Raw genomic sequence first — 7,651 nt, forward strand, 5'->3', positions numbered from 1 at the left:
CCAGCCCTGCACCTTGTTGTCGCAGGAGGGATAACGTCTGTTAAAGAAATACTGCATTTTATTCTTCCTTTTAAATAATTTTCCGACTTAATGAACTAAGGGATTTTGCCCAGAGGAAGACTGATTGCTCTGCAAGCATTCAATGGCTAACTAGTTGTTAACAGACTGGTGACTGAATTTTCACCCCGAGGGACAGGAGGTCCTACTTTAGAGAACTGCAAATCAATTAGAAGCCGACAGTCTTCCAAAACCTTTTGTATGGAGGAAAGCAGCATTGGATTAAGGTTTGATTCTGTATTTAGACGCCATACTATGCACCAAACTGGCAGGCCCAGTAAATGAGATAGGAAGCTTGCATACAGCTGCCATTGGGAGGGAAAGGCATCCTAGTTGGAAGAGGATTGGGCATGAGGTAGACCCTTCGATGGAGGGTACTGAGGGTACAGAAGGGTACTGAGGAAGGGTCACCGGACCCGAAACGTTAACTCTGTTCTCTCCTTCACAGATGCTGCCAGACCTGCTGAGCTTTTCCAGCAACTTTGTTTTTGTTCCTGATTTACAGCATCCACAGTTCTTTTGGTTTTTAAGAGAGGGCTGTTAGACTGACTGCTTGACGTGTGTGTCTTCTGCCACTGGTAAAGTCCTGATTGTGGCAGGTTGAAGCCCTTAAGTGAGAATTTACCTGCCAACCTAAGGGTCTAATTAGTCTTCTGCTGGGCGTACCACAGATAGAGTTGCAGTGGATGTGCATGTGACAAGCAGGCTGCATGCTGGATTTAACAATGAATGAAAAGCAGGTCAACCTGTTGTTACCTAACTTTTATTAGGGCAAGATATTGATATCTAGTTGTGCTACAGGCTCTGCTCAAATGGCATTTGGTAGAGGATGCCCCACACTGAGTGTAATCTGTCAGGTTTTTCAGTGAGACCGGCTAGTATTTATTTGATGTGTAAATCATATTAAATCATCCATTCCATGTGCACGATGTCCTTTTCTGCAACTAGCTGGGCGTGGTTTGACATTTCCCAGCCATATCCAGATTTTGTGCTCCGGAGATTTTTGGGGTTATTTTCACAAAGGGATGTAGATTGATTAACACTATCCATTCAGATGTGACATGATAAACCTTTGGAGTAGGTGGGATTTGAAAATGGTTTCTACTCAAGAGATAGGGACACCACCACTGCACCACAAAAGCCCTATATTTGAAAGTCACGTTTTGGAAGAATGGAGAGAAGATTTGAACTCATCACAGGATTCGGAATCCAGAATGCTCATCATTGCAGCAAAGAAACCATTCATTTGTGAAGAGAATTGAACATGTGATAAATGGGCACAGTATTGTTGAAAGAAATCTGTTTGAAAGTTAGGTTTTAGGATGTAATTTGTGTTAATTGCTGATTGCCAAATTTGAATTTATTTGGAAGAATTGAATTAGAATCTTGTAGGTTTGGAACTCGAGCACTGATTAGAAGTAATTTTCAAGGAGTGTAGTCTATAGATTTATATGTGATTATTAACTGAAGATGCCCAATGCACTGGCTGACACCACAGGTTTCATAGTGGCTTAGAGATAAAGAGAGGATACGCAAGTTCTCTGGCATGGCACTGGAGCTCCTGGTGCAGGTGATACAGAGAAGGATGAATTGTCTTTTCTCTCCCTCTGTTCTGCAATTGCTGGTGCAGCTATGCTTGACTTCAAGTTGTTCACTTTCTCCTGCAAACCAAAGGGGACATCTGGTAAGATGTTTGGAACCCAGCCCACTATTTCTCTTGGTGATGTTATGATCCTATCAATGTAACAATAGCCAAGTTGGATCCCACAACCTGACATAGTAAAACATAAGTTTAATTTTTGCAGTTGTTTACCATGATGGTTAGTGACTGAAAAATATTCACATGAAGCTGCATATTAAAACTAAGTTTATTACACAAAAGAAAAAAATAGAAATATTGGACATAGGAGGAGGAGTAGGCCATTTGAGTCATTGAATCCATTCTGCCGTTCAATATGATCATTGTTGACCCACTATCTCAATTTCATATTCCTGCTCTCTTCCCATGCCCTTCAACAACTTTAGCCTCCAGAAGTTGTCCACAGCCTTCTGTAGTTGAGAATGCTACATGTTTGCTGCCATCTAAGTCAAGAAATTTCTCTTTGTCTCATTTTGAAAGTGCCTACCCAGTATCCCAAGATTGTGATTTTGTTTTGGTCTGCTGAGACAGAGGAAAACGTAACCCCTACAAACAGTCTGTCCAGTCTTCTAGAAATGTATACATGAGACACCTTCTCATTCTTCTAACCTCCAGTGGTTTACAGGCTTGGTGAACCTGGGCCTCCTCATATGACAAACCTGTTATCCCAGGAGTGAGCTGAGTGAATCTTCAATGGTTTACCTGGCCAGTAATCATTTTCTTACATAAGATGACCAAAACTGGACGCAGTACTCCAGTTGTGGACTCACCACAATCCTCTAGATCTGTAGTAAGACATCCTTTTTCCTGCACTTTATCCTTTTTCAGTGAAGGTTAACATGCTGTTTGCCTTCCTAACTGCTTGCTGCACCTCCATGCCTGCTTTCAGTGACCCGTGTACACGGTCAGGTTACTTTGTACGTCAACATTTCCCAAGCTATCACAATTTAAATAATACTCACCATTTTGTTTTTCCTACCGAAGCGTACAATTTCATGATTATTAGACTGCATTTGCCTATTCACTCAACATGTCTCACTCAACTTTAAAGTCTCCTCACCATTCTCAATTCCACTAGATTTGTATCATCAGAAGACTTAAAAATGTTTCATACTACTCCCTCAATCAGGCTATTGCTATTTAATGTGAACAGCAGGGGCCCAAGCTAAGATATTTGCAGCTACCCCATGTTGATGAACCACAAAGGCAAAACAAAACATAATGAGAGTTATGTACAGGCATCCAAACAGTCGTCAGGATTTGGGGCACAAGATACACCAGGAGATAGATAAGGCGTGTAGGAAAGGCAAGGTTGCAGTGATTATGGGGGATTTCAATATGCAGGTGGGCAAATCAGGTTGGTAGTGGATCGCAAGAAGAGGAGCTTTTTAAATGTTGTCCCCTGAAAGTTTTATAAAAGTATTGGAATAAATTTCTCTACACTATGAACATTTGTCTACAAAACACAATTTTAGTGTAAATCAGAATTTTGAGATTTTTGAAGCCTGTTGTAAGTAGGTTTGTAATGGCTTTTCTGAAATGGCTTGTTATTACTTGAACATAGATTCAATGTCCATTATTTTGAAATTTTTTATTGTGTTGTATAATGTGTTGTGAAACTGTAATTTATGGGGCAATGAGATGATTCTGATGCAATCTGAGTGTATGCTATTGAATGAAAGCTACCAAACTTTAATTGCCTGCTTTACGTGTAAATAAAACCAGATAATTACTATTTAACATAATTTTATTTATTCTGCTGCTGGTACAACAAAGGGTATAAATCACTGGGTGATTGTGTGCCATCAGTCCAAGTTTGAACTTTTTTCTCCATGCCTCTCACTTCCTTTACCCAGCTCGGTGCTGTCTTGTTCATTGTATGTTATTCCTGCGTTTGTTTGCCCTCCCAAATGCATAACTTCGCACTTCTCTTGATTGAATTCCCTTTGCCACTTATTTGCTTACTCTAACAAGCCACTTAGTTTGCCCTGCAGTTGACAGCCATCTTTTCTATCTCACTGGCCAATTATTGGCAATTATGTCTTCCACTTTTAAATCTAAATAATTGAGTTTTTGACAGGGAATGAACAAAAATTTCCTCAATTAAATGTTGAGAAGACCAATAACTTGTTTTATTGCAAATTCCTTTCCCTCATAGTTGTGTGAAGCTGGATTGCCTACATTCAAACTCCTGGACTGAGATGAAGCATTACCCCTGACTGACTCTGGCAGGATTCTCCGACTGACAATAATCCTCTTTGACTTGACTGTAGGCTTGTTCCCGTTAGATTTTTGAGACATGGCCATTTGGTTGAAGCACATTCAGTGTGTTTGCTGCATAAGTTGCTGGCACATTCTGTCGGTGTGTAGCGGTGTGTACAGCAACATGTCTACCCTCTTGGCTGACAATGATGACAGCCATGACGAACTGCCTGGCTTTGTGTCTGTACACAGAAAAGAGCCCTGAGGAGCACCCTTCTCCAATACACGAGATGAGTACCTGATCCTGCATTCAAAGTACTCTTGAAAAAGCATTCAATAAAGTGTATTTGTGTGCTCCAAAATGTAGCATTGAAGTGATTAACTAACTGTATTCTAAGTGGGTCTGAGATTTCCATGGCTTGGTGAGGCTGATATATGTCCGATTTCAACCTCCGTAGATGGATCGCAGCTGGTTTCTGCCATGGAGTCTGCCCTGAGACATTGGATGCTGTGGAAGGTTTGGAAGAGCAAAAAGAGAGCTGGAGTTGCCAGGTATTACCTTTGACTTCCATGTTGGAATTGCGTGAATATCTTGGATTTATTCGCAATTAGACAATCTAGATCCCCTTTATCTTTTTATTAACCAAGCTTGTTGTCAGACAGGATTAAGAACAGGTCCAATTAACTCACTCATTCCTGTTTAACCCTGTTTTAAAGAGCGAGGCCCAAAACGTAATAATATTGTACACTTCATATTTGTAACATAATCATGGAAACTCCTAATATTAAATTGGAGCCTTGCATGTTCAGCAGTTACACCTAATTATATTAACATTAAAGGCAAGTATTGTGGCCAAAGACGTGCTAATGATATAAACTAGGTGAATAAATTTAGTTCCACTATTTAGTCTTTATAAAGTGCATATTTATCAGCATAATATGGCAAGACAGGATACTAAGATTTGTTTCATAAAACACCTTTCACACCTCCAGACATGACACAAAATGTTTGCAGCCAATGTAGTACAGTTACTATTGTCATATATATCAATATGAAATGCGATGGCCAGTTCTCTCTCAGCTCCCACAAACAGTTGATTTTTTTGTTGTCACATGCACCTAAGTACAATGAAAAGTTTTGTTTTCCAAGCAGTACAGGCAGATCATAACAAACAAGGACTTGCAGATCATAGGGTGCTTAGACAGAGCGAGGCATACATAGAAGACATACACAAAGTGAGGTCAGTATTAGATTTGAAATTAGAGAGGTCCATTCAGCAGTCTAATAACAGCAGGGAAGAAGCTGTTCTTGACCACACACACATATCAGCAGGTTCAAGCTTCTGTATCTTCTGCCTGATGGAAGAGGTTGGAAGAGAGTATTACCAGCTTGGGAGAGGTCTCTGATGATGTTGGCAGCCTTTCCGTGGCAACGAGAAGTGCAAATGGAGTCTTTGGATGAGAGGTTGGCTTCTGTGATGGACTGGGCTATGCAGGCAACTTTCTGTAGTTTATTTACAGTCCTGGGCACAGCAATTTCTGTACCTGGCCATTATGCATGCAGATACACTGCAGAAAGCATTCTATCTGTAAAGGTTGGTGTGGGTCTTTATGAATATGTTGAACTTCCTAAGCCTCCTGAAGAAAAAGAGGTTTGTTGTGCCTTCTTGACGGTTGCATCTATGTGGGAGGTCCAGAACAGATTGTTGGTTATCGTCACTCCTAGGAACATGATGCTGTCGACTCCCTCTACCTCAGCTCTGTGTTGATATAGATAGGAGTGTCTTCCTCCTTTCTTCCAGAAGTCAATGATCTTTTTTTTTGTTTTGCTCACAATGAGAGAGAGATTGTTATGACACCAAGCACTCTATTCCCTTCTTGTATTCTGACTCTTCATTGTTTAATATCTGGCCTACAACAGTGGTTTCGTCAACAAACTTGTAGATGGCGTTCGTATGAAATTTGGCTACACTTGTGAATGTACAGGGAGTACGGTAGGGGGCTGAGTACACATTCTTGCAGTGCGCCATATAGCTATTAGTTGAAGTAATGGAGGACACGATTGCTCAAATTCACATCTTGCCGTGAGAATTAGAGGGGTTTCTAAGAAATATTTTGGGGATGAGATTGAATACCTTTTGAATGAGAACTTGTTGCACCATTCTGTGATCCTCTGACTCAGTGTCCCAGTCTCTGGCCTTCTCCTTTTCCATTGTTTTCTTGGGATATATTGAGTAGCAGATTTTTCATAGCAGAATGTGTGCTGTAGCAACTTTTAATCGACAATGATATTTAACCCTGATTGGTGCGAGGCGATGCACTTTGGAAAAAGAAACAAAATGAGGGACTTTTTAATGAATACTAGGACACTGGGTAGATCAGAAGAATAGAGGGATCTTGGAGTAATTATTCACAGATTCCTTAAGTTAGCAAAATATGTGAAGGATAGTTATGAAGGCAAATGGGACACTTGCTTTCATCAGTCATGGCATAGTATATAAGAACAAAGAGGTAACGTTGGAGTTATGCAAAATGTTGGTTAGACCACATCTGGAGTACAGTGTGCAGTTCTGGTCACCTCTTTACAGGAAGGATGTGATAGTGTGAGAAGGGGTACAGAAGAGGTTCACCAGGATGTTGCCTGGGATGGAGCAATTGAGCTATAAGGAGAGACTAGATGCGTTGGATTGTTTTATTTAGAGCAGAGAAAGTTAAGGGGGACATGACTGAAGCATATAAGATTTTGAGGGATATGGATAGGGTGAGAAGGAAGCAGCTGGTCCCTTTGGTTGAGGGTGTCAATCAAGAGGTTATGTAGTTTTAGGTAAGGGGTAAGAGATTCAAAGGGAATTTGAGGAAAAAAAACATTTTTCACTCAGAGGGTGATGGGAATCTGGAATGCACTGTCTGGGAAGGTTGTGGAGGCCGGAAACCTTACAACCTTTCTAAAAAATTTTGAATGAGCACTTCATAACATTCAAAGATATGGGATATGTGCAGGAAATTGGGATTAGTGCGCCTTTAATAGTAGTTATTGTCAGTGCAGGCTTGAGGGGCCAAAGAACCTTTTCTATGCTGTGTGACTCGAGGACTCTGACTCTAATGAAGAACTAATTATGTTTGAATTTTTACTTAATAAGTTGACAACCTAGACAGGAGAGATAGATGCTTTTATATGAAGCTTTGTCATCTTATTTTTTGTCAAATCAGAATGTAGATTTGCTTCACAGAGGAGGCCTCTTGGCAGTACTGACTGTGACGAAGAAATATCTCTCCAATCCCATTTTCAGGTGCTTGGTTTGTAATCATCTGTGTGTAATGGACTTCAAATACATATCTAAATGTCTTTCTGACGCCTTAAGAATTTCTACTTCTATCAGCCATTCAGGCAGTTTTGACTCCATATAGTACCTTGATGTGAAATTACTGCACCCCTTATGTTCCAAGCAGTAAACATTGTTGTCTGTCTCAAAATTGACAACCCTTGTGATGTATCTTATCAAGGTATAAAGGTAAAGTTCTTCACATGCTGGATATCTGAAATGAAAACAAAGCGCTGGAAATATTCAACAGCTCTAGTAGCATTTGTGAATAAATGTTTTAAGTCAATATGACTCTTCACAGCTGGATAAAGGTACAAATGTGATGAATTTTAGGCCTTTGACAGAGGTTAGGAGGAAGAAGAACAAAAAGGAATGTCTAGAATATGGTAGAGAACAAGAGAGATTGAATGACAATTATGTCATAGAACAA

At 40.2% G+C, this 7,651-nt stretch overlaps 1 long non-coding RNA gene across 1 annotated transcript in view; it reads left to right on the forward strand.

Annotated features, from left to right (window-relative positions):
* Nucleotides 1-4,451, forward strand: part of LOC125483449 — a 42,453-nt gene extending 38,002 nt beyond the window's left edge. Inside the window, exon 3 of the long non-coding RNA XR_007262413.1 lies at nucleotides 4,357-4,451. This is a non-coding gene — a long non-coding RNA (uncharacterized LOC125483449). The remainder of the gene's footprint in view (nucleotides 1-4,356) is intronic.
* Nucleotides 4,452-7,651: the final 3,200 nt, after the last annotated feature.

This window comes from Rhincodon typus, chromosome 7 (assembly GCF_021869965.1).
Source record: "Rhincodon typus isolate 14 chromosome 7, sRhiTyp1.1, whole genome shotgun sequence".
NCBI lineage: Eukaryota > Metazoa > Chordata > Chondrichthyes > Orectolobiformes > Rhincodontidae > Rhincodon > Rhincodon typus.